The sequence below is a fragment of the Penaeus chinensis genome, chromosome 4 (genome assembly GCF_019202785.1).
Source record: "Penaeus chinensis breed Huanghai No. 1 chromosome 4, ASM1920278v2, whole genome shotgun sequence".
Classification (NCBI taxonomy): domain Eukaryota; kingdom Metazoa; phylum Arthropoda; class Malacostraca; order Decapoda; family Penaeidae; genus Penaeus; species Penaeus chinensis.
The window spans coordinates 7,563,428-7,580,927 of NC_061822.1; the positions used below are offsets into that span (position 1 = coordinate 7,563,428).

Genomic DNA, 17,500 nt, shown 5'->3' on the forward strand with positions numbered 1-17,500 from the left:
GAGGGCGGAAGGGAGCGGAGGGGACAAGGGGGGAGGGAGGGAGGACGAGGAGAGGGGTTAAGAGTCTCACCGAAGCACGATGCCGGAGATACCTCACACCCGCCGCGACGAGGCAGGAAGCAGGACAAAATAAGATGAAATTAGGAAAACGCCAAGAACGAAGAACAAGAAGGTAAACAAGTAGTGATGGCGTGAAAATCGCGAAGAGTAAACACAGAATTCTATTACACAAGATGAGAGAGACCGCCCCCCCCCCCCCCCCATATACACACAACTCTCCAGCAAAAAAAAATCGGAATTAGAAAGGGGGAATAACTAAAAAATAAATGAATTAACCAGAACCAGAAAGAGAAGACAAGAAGCCGTGGAAAGGCGAAGTGAATAAGAACACTTGAAAACAAGAACTCATCGAAAACGCAGCTATTCTTCAAAAATGATTTATGAAGAAGCAAAACTTTCAGGAGGAAGGAGGAGGAAGAGGAGGAATGGGAGGAGAAAGAGGAGGAAGAGGAGGAAGAGGAGGAATGGGAGGAGAAAGAGGAGGAAGAGGAGGAATGGGAGGAGAAAGAGGAGGAAGAGGAGGAATGGGAGGAGAAAGAGGAGGAAGAGGAAGAAGAGGAGGAGGAGAAGGAGGAGGAGGAGGAAGAATGGGAGGAGCAGGAGGAGGAGGTGAACGAGGAGTAGGAAAACAAGGAATAGATGGAGGAGGAAGAGAAAGAAGGAGAGGAAGAGAGGAGAACGAGAAGGAAGGAGGAGGAGGAGGAAGAGGAGGAGGAGGAGGAGGAGGAGGAGGAGGAAGAGGAGGAGGAGGAGAAGGAGAAGAAGGAGGAGAAGGAGAAGAAGGAAGAGGAGGAGGAATGGGAGGAGGAAGAGGAGGAGGAGGAGAAGGAATGGGAAGAGGAAGAGGAGGAGGAGGAGGAGGAATGGGAGGGGAAACGGGAGGAAGGGAGGAAGGGAGGAGGAGGAGGAGGAGGAGGAGGAGGAGGAGGAGGAGGAGGAAGAGGAGGAGGAGGAGAAGGAGAAGAAGGAGGAGAAGGAGAAGAAGGAAGAGGAGGAGGAATGGGAGGAGGAAGAGGAGGAGGAGGAGAAGGAATGGGAAGAGGAAGAGGAGGAGGAGGAGGAGGAATGGGAGGGGAAACGGGAGGAAGGGAGGAAGGGAGGAGGAGGAGGAGGAGGAGGAGGAGGAGGAGGAAGAGGAGGAGGAGGGGGAGGAGGAGGGGGGAGGAGGGAGAGGAGGGGGGAGGAGGGAGAGGAGGGGGGAGGAGGGGGGAGGAGGGGGGAGGAGGGAGAGGAAGGGGGGAGGGGGATACAGGATGAAGTAGAACAATAGCTAGGTGTAAACATGTTTGTTAGAGCATCTTACATCAGATGAGTGCAGATGATACAATCTTTTCTCAAGCATTACGATGCACTTTCTCTTCTATTTATTTAACAATGACGAAACAAACATGGGGACAAAGCAAATAAAATGACTTTTGTATATACATTGATAAAACAAAGAATATTTCAAAAACAATCGCACAAGAACAACTCACGCTCGCTCGCTCGCACGCACGCACGCGCACGCACACACATTAATCCCCTTTCATAATGAGTTTTTTTCAATTAAAATATGGAGAATGATATAGGACTGTGAACCCCCCCCCCCTCCCCCCTGTCTACACACTGCTTAAGCTGGTCCCAACGAGAGAAGATAATAAAAAAAGAGAAAAAATGAAATACCCTCCCCCTCCGTTTACTCAGTTTTAAGTTCGCGAGGTTAATACAAGTGGAAATTTCGACTGCAGGCATTTAGAGACGCTGAATAACTTATTACAACACTGCACACACCCGGAGGACTTGCTAGCTTTTACTTGGACCGGGCGAGTCAACACAATGATTGCATGAGCACGGGATGGATCTGTGCCTATACGGGATATCCAGTGATAATTAATATATATATATATATATATATATATATATATATATATATATATATATATATATATACACACATACCCCATGTAATGATCGGCTGCAAGACTACGGTAAAACGCTGCCCGCTTTCACTTTAGTTGCTGCGTGGTTCCGTTGACAACACAATTAATTTCAGAGATGCAAAGTGATTCATGTTTGGAAACTTCTAATTTATTGTTTATAAATACAACACTTTGCCCAATAATACAATTACCTGCTCCAGACGCTCGCAAAGTGTTTGATATTTGGCAATTTCTTGAGGGCAGCTATGACACAGGATGCTTTACAAATACTAGATGGTTTTACTATGCACTCGGCATGCCCTGGTAAATAATGGAAAGGGTAACAAGAGAATAGTTCCCATTTACACTGTCCCGAATAGGTACTCCCCAATGTGTAAAAACTTAAACGTATGTGTAACACTTTTCATCTTTTATATTTTTATATTTACTTTTTTTTTCTGTAGGAGCGATTTTCACAGATTGTGTAAAAGTATATTAGGACTTCTGTATAGATGCATTTTCTCATACCCCTTCCTTGTAACCAATTCAACTAACAACCAAAAGCAATATAACTGGCCCATTTCTCCGAACATTTAAATTCTTACACCCCGCCCTGCCCGATTCCAAATCCCAGCTCCTGAAAGTCTAAGCCTAAATTCCGACGCAAACAAGCAAGTCACACATCAAACAATAAACCAGTTAAACAAACAAGCAAACAAAATGAACTCACACCAAGCTAAGGCCCAAAGAAATCCGCCCTTTTCCCTTTCAAAACAATCCACCCAAGAAGCAACAACGAGAGAGCGTCACACGGCCTGTATCTACGGCGCGTGATCAAAGCGCGGGATATTCAAATAAGAAACGCTCCAATTTGCATCAGATAGCACTTAGCGGCGCTGTATAAAACAAGAAAGGGGGAAAAAAAGAGAAATCCTTCGCCCACCCCTTTCATCTTGTTTGTGTTGTGTGTATGTTGCGTGCTCTTTGCGTATTTAAGTTTACATCTAAGTGTATGTCTGTGTGTATCTGTATGTCTGCGTATAGCTATTATATATATAATATCTTATATATACATATATTATATATACACATATACCATACATATAATATATCATATATATATATATAAATATATATATATATATATAATATATCATTTATTTATATATATATATATATATATATATATTTTATATATATATATTAAATATATATATTATATATATATATTATATAAATATATATTACATATATATATTATATTTATATATTATAAATATATATATCATATATATTATATATATATTATATATATTACGTATATTAATATATATAATATATATAATATACGTAATATATATAATATACATAATATACATAATATACATAATATACATAATATACATAATATATATAATATATATATTATATATAATATACATAATATACATAATATACATAATATACATAATATACATAATATACATAATATACATAATATACATAATATACATAATATACATAATATACATAATATACATAATATACATAATATACATAATATACATAATATATATAATATATATATTATATATAATATATATAATATACATAATATACATAATATACATAATATATATAATATACATAATATACATAATATATATAATATATATAATATACATAATATATATAATATATATAATATACATAATATATATAATATATATTATATACATAATATATATAATATATATATGTATATAATATATATTATATATATTATGTATATTATATATATTATATATATTATGTATATTATATATATTATATATATTATGTATATTATGTATATTATGTATATTATATATATCATATATATCATATATATTATATATATCCTATATATATTATATATATCATATATATCATATATATATATATCATATATATCATATATATATCATATATATATCATATATATATCATATATATATCATATATATATCATATATATATGATATATATATCATATATATATGATATATATATCATATATATATCATATATATATCATATATATATATATCATATATATATTATATATATCATATATATATATCATATATATATCATATATATATATATATATATATATTATATATATCATATATATATATCATACATATATTATATATATATTATATATATCATATATATATATATCATACATATATTATATATATATATATTATATATATCATATATATATTATGTTATATATATATATATATTAAATATAAATATATGTTATATATATACATATATATATATTATATATCATATATATATATATATTATATTATATTATATATATATGTGTGTATATATATACAAACGCATGCGTTTGTATGTGTATGTGTATGTTGTATGTGTATGCGTGTGTCCATGTGCATAACTATGTACAGGTGCAAGTAAATGCATATGTACATATACATGTTCATGTATGTGTATCTGCACGTTCATGTATGCGCATTCATATGCGAACGTGTAAACGCATGTGGTTTATAACTGTAGGTGTAAGCCTAAACAAAATTAAAAGTGCAAGCGCAATTTCAAATGGTAGTTCAAGTATGTAAATGAGCGCATCCACAAAGCCCAAATGGGCCCGACCAATATCTAATGCGGATCCCTAAATCTGCATAAATAAATAGGCCTCAAGCGCACACAACGCCCAGGAATCACATATACAGAAACGGGTTATGTGTGCACGCGCGTAATTACATTTCCTTGCAGTCCATTAGAACGGGCGAGGCAAGGCGAAGCAAAGCGAAGAGAGAGGAAGGGAGGGGGAGGAGAGGAGGGGGAGGAGAGGAGGGGGAGGAAAGGAGGGGGAGGAAAGGAGGGGGAGGAAAGGAGGGGGAGGAGAAGAGGGGGAAGAGAGGAGGAGGAGGGGGAGGAGAAGAGGGGGAGGAGAGGAGGAGGGGGAGGAGGAGGGGGAGGAGGAGGGGGAGGAGAGGAGGAGGAGGGGGAGGAGAGGAGGAGGAGGGGGAGGAGAGGAGGAGGAGGGGGAGGAGAGGAGGGGGAGGAGAGGAGGTGGAGGGGGAGGAGAGGAGGAGGAGGAGGGGGAGGAGAGGAGGGGGAGGAGAGGAGGAGGAGGGTAAGAAGAGGAGGAGGAGGAGGAGGGGGAGGAGAGGAGGAGGAGGAGGAGGGGGAGGAGAGGAGGAGGGGGAGGAGAGGAGGAGGAGGGGGAGGAGAGAAGGAGGAGGGGGAGGAGAGGAGGAGGAGAGGAGGAGGAGAGGAGGAGGGGAGGGGGAGGAGAGGAGGAGGAGGGGGAGGAGAGGAGAGGAGGAGGAGGGGGAGGAGAGGAGAGGAGGAGGAGGGGGAGGAGAGGAGGAGGAGGAGGGGGAGGAGAGGATGAGGACGGGGAGGAGAGGAGGAGAGGAGGAGGAGGGGGAGGAGAGGAGGAGAGGAGGAGGAGGAGGAGGAGGGGGAGGGGGAGGAGAGGAGGAGGGGGAGATGAGGTGGAAAGGAGGGAAGGGGAGCGGCCCACGAGAGGAAAGTGGGAGTAGAGGGGGGAGAGGAGGGGAGAGGGGGGAGGAGGGGAGGGGACCAGGAGGGGAAAGGGGGAGGAGGAGACCAGTCAGGGCGGGAGGGAGAGGAGAACAAGAGAGAAGAGTGAGGGAGAGGAAAGCAGGAGGAAAGAGGAGGACTGGAGAGGAAGATGAGTGAGGGAAATGAAAGGTAGAGAAGTGGGGCAACGGAGTAAAGGAGAGGTACGAAAGAGTAAAGAAGTAAAAAAAAAAAAAAATCCAAGTGTAGGCAGAATGTACTCATTATGTATAAATGAAGCGAACTATACATGAATACAAATTCTAAGCAAAGGATAATATGTACCTCCACTCAAAAAAAAAAAAAAAATAATAATAATGAAAAAAAATAAACTTAAAACAAGAAACAAACACAAATCAACTCCACGAAACCAAACGAGCGGACGAGCGGACAGCCTGTCTCGCTGGTGGGGGTGAGGTAGGGGGAGTGAGGGGGGGAATGTGGGAGGAGGACTTCGCGAGCGTCTTGAGGGAAAGAGTTGGTTAAGCGGTCGCCCGGCCCGCCCATGCCCTGCTGGGATTATCTGCCCTGGAATAACACGGGAAATTAGTTCCCTGGGATCGACATCGCCTTCCATTTACCTGTTTCATGCGCTTGTCTGTGCAGGTCTGCGTCTGAGGGTCGGCGCCCTGTGTGTGTGTGTGTGTGTGTGTGTGTGTGTGTGTGTGTGTGTGTGTGTGTGTGTGTGTGTGTGTGTGTGTGTGTGTGTGTGTGTGTGTGTCTGCCTGTCTTTTTGCTTGCCTGTCTTTTTGCTTGCCTCTCTCCCTGCCTGCCTGCCTGCCTGCCTGCCTGCCTGCCTGCCTGCCTGCCTGCCTGTCTGTCTGCCTGCCTGCCTGTCTGTCTGTCTGCCTGCCTGCCTGCCTGCCTGCCTGCCTGCCTGCCTGCCTGCCTGCCTGCCTGCCTGCCTGCCCGCCAAGCCTTCCCCTTTCCACCAGCCATATTACCTGCTGAGTGCCAAGGCCCTAAGACAGCGTGTGGTCACGGCCGGCACCGTCATATTGATTGGCAACTCCCCAGTGCAGGTACGTCGTTTGCTAGTTATCGAGGGAGTGTGTTTACTGTACCTCTCCGTCCTCACTTACTATCAGTCGAGCAAGATCTCAGAAGAGATAACTTTTACTTTCACAAGCGTCATTTTCGAAGCGTTTTGGTGAAGTTTCACATGTCATTATAGAGTATATTAACCACTTTTACGAAAGTTTAGGAGGAAAATACGCTTCCCTCATGACTTATAACACATTTACCTTGCCCTTATGCCGGTACAATTGAGTACAATATTAATGTACAAAACTACGGCTAGGAATTACGAATCACTGACTGCGTGAACACAGGAACGTTGCCCTGGTATCCACAAACAATGCAACAAGAAATGAACTCCTGACTGCGCCACAGCCCCCTTTTCCTCTCTCGAGAACACAGCACGTGACTCGTGGGTTGTTCAAAACCAGTTCGCGCCGAAAACTCACAAACATATACACTGAGAGAACACTCCCACACCTCGCCGACGACACGGAACACAACACACTGGACGAGACGGCGGCGCGGTGCTCACTCGCCCTTCACGCGTCCACGCCAGCACATCAGAGCCCGAACAGTGAGCCCAAAATCGAGACGCAGACCAGGACTCGCCGCAGGTAACACTGGCCCCGGCAGCGTGGCACACCGGACGTGGCACTATCGCCGCCTCGCCGCGACACGTAATCCCCCACAATCCCCCCCCCCCCCCCACAGACACACTTCGGACAAAGAGTCAGACGCAAATAAACTGAAGGCAATTGCTCACGTGCGCGAAAAACCGTACAAACAAGTTGTATTCATGTTCAGGGGGGGGGGGGAGGTCCTCGGCGCTCAAACTGACGGTAAATGCACAGCATCTTCTTTGCTTGCGAAAAAAGGTGAAGGGAGATTTTACGTCAAAAAGGGACTAAAAAAGCCTAATGAGGAGAAACGGCGAAAGGCAAATAGGCCACGGATGCAGAAAGGAATACATGGAAAATGGAAAAGAGGGGAAAAAAAGGCAAGGGAAAGGGAAGAGGAAATAGAAGAGGGAAATGGGTAAGGAGCATCACTGAGAGGCCCCCACATCAGCAGGGGAAGAGCTGACGGGAAGAGCGATTATCTCCCTCCGCCCAGTCGCCCTCCTCGCCACGAACCCGCACACGAGGCTCCTTCCCGCCCCTTATTAATTAGGAGCTCCCCACGCCATCTCCGATTCATTCCCCACCAATGCGCTTCCTCTTCATCCTCCTCCTCCTCCTGCTGCTCCCATTTACCTAACTTCGGCTCGCGGCACTTAAAATGCAGAAAGAGATTGCTCTTTCAAATCCAACATAAAACGCACACGCACTGACACACACACAGAGTCGATCTTGCATATTAACTTGACATTACGGAGGCAAATCTCACAGAGCACCCGGCAGCAGGTACCTTTTGATTCTTGTTTTCCGACTTGCATATAATTCTTGAGACTTTCTGAGATGCTCCACGTCTCTCGTTTTTATGTGTGTCATATTTTTTCTTTGTTTTTTTGCTTTTCTTCCTCAATTTATTAATTTATCTCTATTTTTCCCTATCTCTCTTTTCTCTTTCTATTTCTCCCTCTCCTCTCTTCTCCCAACTATCGCACTCTCCTTCGCCTTCACCTTCTACTTCTCCTTATTCTTCTCCCTCTCCCACTCCCACTCCGCCTCCGCCTCCCCCTCCCTCTCCCTCTCTCAACCCTACCACCTTACCTCTATCCCTCTCTTCTTCCTCTCTTTCTCCCTCCTTCCCTCCCTCCTCCTCCTCCTCCTCCGCCTCTCCTTCCTCTCATTCTCCCTCCCTCCCTCCTCCTCCCTCTCTTCTTCCTCTCATTCTCCCTCCCTCTCTCCCTTCTCCCTCTCTTCTTCCTCTCATTCTCCCTCTCTTCTTCCTCTCATTCTCCCTCCCTCCCTCCCTCCTCCCTCTCTTCTTCCTCTCATTCTCCCTCCCTCCCTCCCTCCTCCCTCTCTTCTTCCTCTCCCTCATTCTCCCTCTCTCTCTCCCTCTTCCTCATCATACCCCCTGTCGCACTGCGCCTCGGCTTCCCCATCAGCATCTGACGAATGTCATTACCCACGCTTCGCCAACACATCACGGAGAGCGAAAGGGCCATGCTGACGTTTCCGAATTTATAAAAGTGACGGCAGGCGAGAGAGAGAGAGAGAGAGAGAGAGAGAGAGAGAGAGAGAGAGAGAGAGAGGGAGAGGGAGAGGGAGAGGGAGAGGGAGAGGGAGAGGGAGAGGAAGAGGGAGAGGAAGAGGGAGAGGGAGAGGGAGAGGGAGAGGGAGGGGGAGGGGGAGGAGGAGGGAGAGGGAGAGGGAGAGGGAGAGGGAGAGGGAGAGGGAGAGGGGGAGAGGGAGGGGGAGAGGGAGAGGGAGAGAGGGGGGGGATGAAAGAGGAAAAAAGAAACAGCGCGAGGAAAGAAAAGACGGGATTAGTGGGAGACAAAGGGTCAAAGAGAGAAGGAGAAAAGAAAGAAAAAAAATCCGATGTAGGAATGAAAAAGGACGGACATGGGGGGGGGGGGGAAGAGAAAGAAAGGAAAGTGTAAAAAAAAAAAGTCAGATATAAAAGTATATGATCGAAAGAGAAAAAAAAAACAAAAAAACAGGAAGAAAAAGACAATGAGCATTTTCCATGGCAACACGTTCTGAATGGCAGTAAAACATAGGAATATATATATATGTCTCCGACCGCAATCTTATCATTACCTTCAACACTTATCACCAACAATTTCAATTGCACACCCAGTTGTACAATCACAATTTCCATCAGACTTGTCTTTCTATTTAACCTCCTATTGTCACGAATAAACATGATAACATATTTACGAGATAAAAAAAAATCCATAAATCACAATACAAAGCTCAACAACCCCTTTCCCCGCCCCAAGTCCGCCAAACACGCAACATTGGGGTAAATCTCGTACCCCACTCACCCTCAACACGGCCCCCACCCCCTCTCCCCATACCCTGCGCACCCCCTTATCCATTCTCCCCTTCCCCCACATACGAAAAAAAACGAACGCACCTGAAAACATTAGAAAACATTTACCGGTATTTCGTGTTGGTTGGCCATCATACAACCCCTCCCCCCCCTCCCCCCGAACACGCGCCTTCCTTCCCCCCAACTCCCTTTAAAAATATCTCGGACCGACGAAATATAAATCTAATCTATTTTCCCCCGACTGCCAAAGCCTCGCGTGCTGTTCCTGAAACCTTCCGCTTTTCGCTTACATACCCCCGACTGAAACCTCCCCCTCCCCCCCCCCCCTCCCCCCTTCCCCCTTCCCCCTTCCCCCTTCCCCCCTCCCCCAACCCCTCCCACCCCTCTCCCTCCTTCCTCTCATTTTTTCCATACATGCGATAACTTTTCCGAGAGTGTTTCCCTCATATCAATTCTTCTCTATTCCTCCCTTGTTTTCTTTTCATCTTTCCTTTCTCTTCCTCTTTCCTCCAATTCCTAATCATCAAAAACCTCGTCTCATTCATTTCCCCTTTCCCCTTTCTCTCCCCTTTCCCCTCTCTCTCCTCTTTCCCCTTCCTCCTCTTCCTAACGCACAATAACTCTTCCGAAAATGTTTCCCGTATTATCTTCTCTACGCTATTAATTTCCATCTTTATTTCCTTCTTCTTTCCCCTTACCATGTACCGTCTTCCACTCTCTCTCCTTTGTTGTTACTTTCGTTGTTGTTCTCTTTCGCGTCGGAACTTCTTCCATTCTTCACTATGATATACGAGAGCGTTTTCTTTGTGGATCGTAACTGTCCTTAACTTTTATGTTCCTGTCATTTACCTTTCCTATTAATTTCATCCCATCCTCACTTTCTTGCCTTCCTCTCTTTCGTTCTTTATTTATATTTTTTCCTCGTATAGATTTTCTCTTTTTCTTGCTCTTTCTGTCTACGTCTGTAGACAGACAGACAGACAGACAGACGTAGACAGACGTATCGTGCTTTTGGTTGCAGTAATATGTGCAATGCAATTGCATACTGAGTGACTGCATGGCGATGTCATCAACTCCCCATCTACATCGCAATGTTTAGCTCCGCACGCCTGCCTCGAGAGCTGTAAGAATCTGCGGCGAACCGACCGAGCGTCTGCCTTCCTACTTGCTGATCCCTATCCCTATCCTAATCCCTATCCTAATCCCTATCCATATCCCTATCCCTATTCCTATCCCTATCCCTATCCCTATCCCTATCCCTACCCCAATCCCAAACACTATCCCTATCTTTCCCCCTCTCCCTCTCCAGCCACTGCTGTGAAGACGTCAAGACGACCCTCGATCGCCAGGGCACCGGCTCATCCGCTCGCCCAGTGACGAAACCCGTCCTCTCCCGGAGCCGCTAATGGCCGCAAAGCACACGGGCATCAACGTTAAAAGTTCGAGCAGCAAAACCATTTAAAGACCCGAGACTTCTTTCTTTCGCAACTTTTGCAACCGCCGTTCCTCACATTTCTCCTTCCAGCCGCCCCCTCCCCCTTTATCCTCCAATTCCTCTCATTCCTCTACTCTTCCCTGTTCTCTCGCCTCTCTCCCTTTATTCCCATGACCTCCCTCCTTCCGCTCTCTTTTTCCCTTCTCTTTCTCTCCCCTTTCCTTTCCACCCCTCTCCTCTCCTCTCCACCTCCGCTCTCTTTTTTCCCCTTCTCTTTCCCTCCCCTTTCCTTTCCACTCCTCTTCTCTCCTCTCCCCAACCCCCTTCTCCTCTCCCCCATTCCCTTCCCTCCCCTTCTGCCCTACTCCTCCCAAGCGGTCTATTTACGTCACCGAGTGAACACTATTGAGCGCGGGCGACAAGCTGATAATGACGGACCCTCACTGATCTCGGCGGTCCTGGACTGGCCAACACTCGCTCGTGCATTATGGGGGCTGGGGAGCATTGAGGAGCATGACAGGGGGGGGGGGGGTATCGAATGAATATTCATCCTCCCTCACTTCCCCACTTCTTCTTTACCTCTCTCCGCCTTTCTCATCCGTTCTCTTCCCCTTTCCCTTCCCTTCCTCATCTGCGTCCTCTCTCAGCCTCCTGCGGCTGGTTGACTGGTCATCAGATGGGCGGGAGGCACCGGCCGATAACACACGTACTGTATATCAAGCGGGAATTTCCCCTGCCTCCCCCTGATCCTCCCCTCCATCGGCTCTCAAAGCCACTGATAATCAACTCCGATAATCACTATACCATAAAAGAAAAAAACACATAAGCTTCACAACACCGCTATTCCCAATGTGACTTGCCAATGTCGAGAGCAGTCCTTCCTGCCCACGGCCACTGCCAGCGCCCTGCCAACGCCGCTGCCATACCCTTCGGCTTTGGACTTTGATCACCGGAACACCCCCGGAGCATAAAATTGAATTCCAGTCGTTAGCGGAGTTGGCGCGAATGATTGCAGGGTAATAAATCAACAATCAAACGCAGCGCTACTTCGGCGAGATAAATGGATTACAGGCGGCTCCATCACACCCATTTCCATCCCCAACCCCTAGCATCCCTCGTCACTCGCCCCCACCTCTCCCTTCAATCCCGCTTCCTCCGCCCGCCCGCTCCTCCCCCGACCTCCACCCCTGGAAACGTTTTCAACTTAATGCTAATTCAGTTGCTAATGCACACGGGTTACCTCCGCCACTGCCCATTCGCACAAACAGCATCCGCACGCAGCATCCCCTAACAACATTACCACGCAGCATCTCCTGACAGCTTTCCCGCCGCTTCGCACCTGAACACGAACTCCCACGGGACTTTCTCAGTCGTACATGAAGGCGAGGGATATGATCGACGACAACCTCATAATCGAATCTCCTTAAAAAATGAATTCGTTCCTGAATAATAGGATGCATCTCAACTTGCGGGGAGGGACAAAGTTTTCTCATTTGCTCCACGTGCAAATTTTAAATTCAGTCGATGAAGTAGTAGGGAGGGAGAGACGTGAAGGAAGGGAAGGATAGAGGGAGCGATGGAGGGAAGGACAAAGGGTGGGAGGGAGGGGAGGGAAGGATAGAGGGAGGGAGGGAGGGAGGGAGGGAGGGAGGGAGGGAGGGAGGGAGGGAGGGAGGGAGGGAGGGAGGGAGGGAGGGAGGGAAGGAAGGACAAAGGGAGGGAGGGAGGGATAGAGGGAGGGAGGAAAGGATAGAGGGAGGGGGAGGGGGAGAGTAAAGTAAGGAGGGAACACGCAGCACTGAAGTCAGACATCGCTTTAGGAAAGATTGAGGGGGAAGTAGATGAGAGGCCGGGAGACTGAGATTGAAATAAAAAGATCGACAGACAAATTTAGAGAGAGAGAGAGAGAGAGAGAGAGAGAGAGAGAGAGAGAGAGAGAGAGAGAGAGAGAGAGAGAGAGAGAGAGAGAGAGAGAGAGAGGGAGAGAGAGAGAGAGAGAGAGTGAGTCAGACAGGCAGAGAGTAAATCAGTCTAATGCCGAACTTAAACAGACAAACAATATAAAATCAATATTGACCCCTTCGAGTGGTGCATTCCTGTGTCACATCTACCCCCTCACCACCCCAACCCCACCCCTCATCCCTATCCCTATCCCAATCCCCAGGAGGTCGACGCCAAAGAACTTGCATGTCACGGGACAATTTCGTCCTCCTCCCACGCATTCATACAGAATTGATATTCGATACGACGCCTGGATAAAACAAGTGTCATGCCCCCTTTCTTTGCTGTCTGTCTGTCTGTCTGTCTGTCTGTCTGTCTGTCTGTCTGTCTGTCTGTCTGTCTGTCTGTCTGTCTGTCTGCCTGTCTGCCTGTCTCTTACTATCATCCATGAAGACCCCGCCATCCTTCCCCCCGCACATCAACCAGTAAAAAGAACCTCCTCGGATCCCCCCATAACCCCCTCCCCCAGCCCCCAATCGCAGCAGGAGAAGGAAACTTTTATTGCCGTGGCCTCCGCCTGCCACCTGGGCAACGGCGCCGCAATAGGGTCACCTGCTCAGTAGAAAGGCAGGTAATAAAGTGCAGCGTAGAAGGGGGAGAAGGGGTCGGGGTTGGGGTAAGTGGGGGAGATGGAGGGGGAGAGGGGAGATGAGGGGGAGAGGGGAGAGAGAGGGGTAGGGGGAGGAGGAGAAAGGAGATGGAGGGGAGGGGAGGGGAGGAGAGGGAGGGGGAGGGGGAGGTAGAGAGAGGAGATGGAGGGGGAGGAGAGAGAAGGAGGGGGAGGACAGGGAGAGGGAGGGTGGAGGAAAGGGTGAGGCTGAGAGATAGGAGGGAGAGGTGGGGGAAGGTATGGGAGAGGGAGAGGGGAGGGGGTGGCAGGAGGACGGGGAGCAAGGGAGCCCCGTCGTGCCTCAAATGCCTTTCGTGCAGTGCTGATTGGTGTCCCTCAAAACCACGGGTACACAGGTGTTCGCAGCCTGGCACCCAGGATTCTGGCTTCCATTCCGCCTCCCTCCCGCACACTAATGAACGGCGTGCTGTGACTTATTTGTAAGAGTGACCGGCAATCATTAAGTCTAGAGAACAATTACCTCGCCAACACGCGCTATTTAGTTTATTCGAGCCGCTTAATCATCACACAATTGAATCGAGGGAAACACACTTGTCACTGGTATAAAATTAACTCTGACAGATGCAAGTCTTGCCTGAAGGCCTTGCCTTGCTCTCCTATCCGTAGCCCCACCTGTCCCCTGCCCTCCCAAGCACAAGCAAAGTAAGCAACGTGGGTGTTGATTCTGCAAGCGCCAATAAGCCCCTTACGCAATGTTGGCGCGACCCTCCAGAGATTGCATTCCGCGGCGTCCGGCTGTCACCGCGTCCACTTCCTCCTGCCAAAGCAACACTTAACCTCCGTCGCCTCCAGTCCACTCCGAGACAAAGGACGCGGGGGCGCGGATGAAATCGGCGCTACTGCTCTTTTAAGTGCCACTGGAGATCGAGATTCTCATTCAAGACTGGTATCGAACCTTCAAGAACTCTAAATTCGGATATGAAATTAAAAATTAAAAAAGAGAATGCTAGCAAAACTAAGCAGGGTACATCAGGAACATCAGATGCGAATGGCACTTCCTGTAGGGGACGGCGAGCGAGGATTTACCGAGGGCGTCCGGAGTGCCAAGCAAACGCCCCTCCTCCCTACCATACACATCTTGCACCATTTCTTAAGCCATTTCTTAATACAAACCCTTTTCGTCCTTGTAAACACAAGGTACAGGATGTTATATCTCTGGCACAGTACGCGCAGGAAATAACGATTCGATGTGACCGCCGCGCAGAAAATTATCTTTATACATACGACGTCTTTGACAGAACTGCAGATTTAAAAAATAAACACATGTCATGCGTGGCACCAAGCGATTTTTTTTTACATGAGTGGTTATGTGTGGGGGAGGGGGGGGGGGGGGGGGACGGCGGACCAAAATAACTCACTTGTGTGAGGAAAACTCAGACCCACCAACCCACCCACCCATCCTCCTTCCCGCCCTCCCTTCCATGACCCACACCTCCCCCCACTCCCACCCTCTCTCCTACCCTTCCCCCCCTCCCCCCCGCGACCCTGACCTCAAAACAATTTTCATTTCCAGTCCGAACCCAGCTTCACGTGGTCAAAAGCTTCACAGACACTAATGGGGAAAAGGGTACGTTACAAAATATGACACATACAGGCTATATAAGATACAGGATACAGGATATAACACACCTTTCTCTAGGCCACTCCTCTAGGCCAGGCGGCGGCGCTTCCTGTCGGCCCCGCATAGAGTAATGTACGGGGGAAGTCAACCGTAAAAAAAGGGATATTTACTACAATTAGAAAAACAAAAAAGTAAACAAAAACACGAAAATAAACAAATGCAATTGCATAAACAACAAATTACCATAAACCTATAAATGAATAAGCACATAAAACAAAAAAAACAAAAAAAAAGATCACCGGCCGCACCCCTCCAATCAGCTATTAGGCAAGAGCAAGTCAGCAGGTGTCTGGGGAATCCGCTATATGACTTAGCTCTGCGTCAACCAAACAGCAGGCGGAATGATGTCACCGTGAATGCCAAGTGAGAGGGCGACAGAGGGCATCGGTGCCAAGTTTACGGGGGAACAGATGTTGTCCAGTGCCAAATATGCGTGGCACCAGAAGTACTCCCAGAATTGTGTGCGTTAGGTCAGTGCCGATCATGCGCGGCTCTGTGTTTGCGCGAGTGCCAACGACGTGAGGTTCATGTATGTATGCATTAATGTATACATGTATATGTATATATGCAAGTATGTATACATGTATATGTATATATGCAAGTATGTATACATGTATATGTATGTATGCATGTATATATGTATACATGTATATGTATGTATGCATGTATATGTATGTATGCATGTATATGTATGTATGCATGTATATGTATGTATGCATGTATATGTATGTATGCATGTATATATGTATGTATGCATGTGTATATATATATATGTATGCATGTATATATGTATGTATGCATGTGTATATATATATGTATGCATGTATATATGTATGTATGCATGTATATATGTATGTATGCATGTGTATATGTATGCATGTATATATGTATGCATGTATATATGTATGTATGTATGTATGTATGTATGTACATGTATGTACATGTATGTATGTATTTATGTACATGTATGTACATGTATGTACATGTATGTACATGTATGTACATGTACATGTATGTACATGTATGTACATGTATGTACATGTATGTATATGTATGTATGTATGTACATGTATGTATATGTATGTATGTATGTATGTACATGTATGTATATGTATGTATATGTATGTATGTATGTATGTATGTATGTATGTATGTATGTATGTATGTATGTATGTATGTATGTATGTATGTATGTATGTATGTATGTATGGGTATGGGTATGTATGTATGGGTATGGGTATGTATGTATATGTATGGATATGTATGTATATGTATGTATGTGTATGTATGTGTATGTATGTGTATGTATGTATGTAAGTGTATGTATGTATGTATGTGTATGTATGTATGTAGCATAATCTAAAATAAATACACAAATAAATAAGAAACGCTGCGGCCAAAGCTTAAACATGTGTTTCTTGGCAGATGAACCTCCTCCCTGTCATAAAACCATGGCATGACGACGGTGTCATCCCACGCTTCGAGCAGCATATATTGATCAGCTGTAGCTACAGCGTCATGACCCCCACCGCCATAAGGTCAATCGGCACCCTTGACCTCGCCTTAGTGACGTCATCACCAGGACGATCTAAACTCTTTTCTTGGGGAGAATAAAAGCACTATTTCGAGAAGAAAAAAGGAAAATGGCTTTGATGGGATTTTCGGCACAGGCAGAAGGCCAAGATAGACAGAGGGTTCATGTGAAGTTATCATGGCTAGTGAACTGGGAGAAAGAATAAGAGAGAGGCACAGGGAGGGCAGGGTGGCGAGGGAGAGGGAGAGGGAGAGGGAGCGAGGGGGAGAGGGGGGAGAGAGAGAGAGAGAGAGAGAGAGAGAGAGAGAGAGAGAGAGAGAGAGAGAGAGAGAGAGAGAGAGAGAGAGAGAGAGAGAGAGAGAGAGAGAGAGAGGGGGGGGGGGGGAGGGGGAAGGAAGGGAAGAGGGAAACAGACCGGAAAAGGAAGATGGAGTGGGGGAGGGAGAGAGGGAGAGGGAGAGAAGGAGAGAGAGCCAGAAAGAGAGACGGAAAGAAGCAAAACGAAATAAATACACTTAAAGAGACAGAAGGATAGAGAAAGCGAGATACAGGCAGATAAGAACAGAGACAGACAGACAGAAAAGGAGGCAAAGAGAGAGAGTATGAGAAAGAGAGCGGCCGGGCAGCTGTCGAGAAAGTGAACAGCGGGAAGCTTGGAAGTCTGGAAACGTAGTGGCAGTGAGGTGGCACGAGCAGGCCGGAACCGAAGGGGGAGAAGAAGAGGAGAGGAGAAGGGGAGGAG

General features: G+C 46.2%; 1 protein-coding gene across 10 annotated transcripts in view; it reads right to left on the reverse strand.

The window, feature by feature from the left end:
- LOC125046208 (adenosylhomocysteinase-like 1) overlaps nucleotides 1-17,500 on the reverse strand; it is a 234,893-nt gene that overhangs the window by 58,180 nt on the left and 159,213 nt on the right. The window contains exon 1 of one of the 10 annotated variants that reach the window (XM_047643982.1): nucleotides 7,068-7,174. The exons of the other annotated variants lie outside the window; for them this stretch is intronic. The gene's annotated coding sequence lies outside the window, so the exon portion shown is untranslated. Of the gene's footprint in view, nucleotides 1-7,067; nucleotides 7,175-17,500 lie in introns of those variants that run through there. 10 annotated transcript variants of the gene reach the window in all.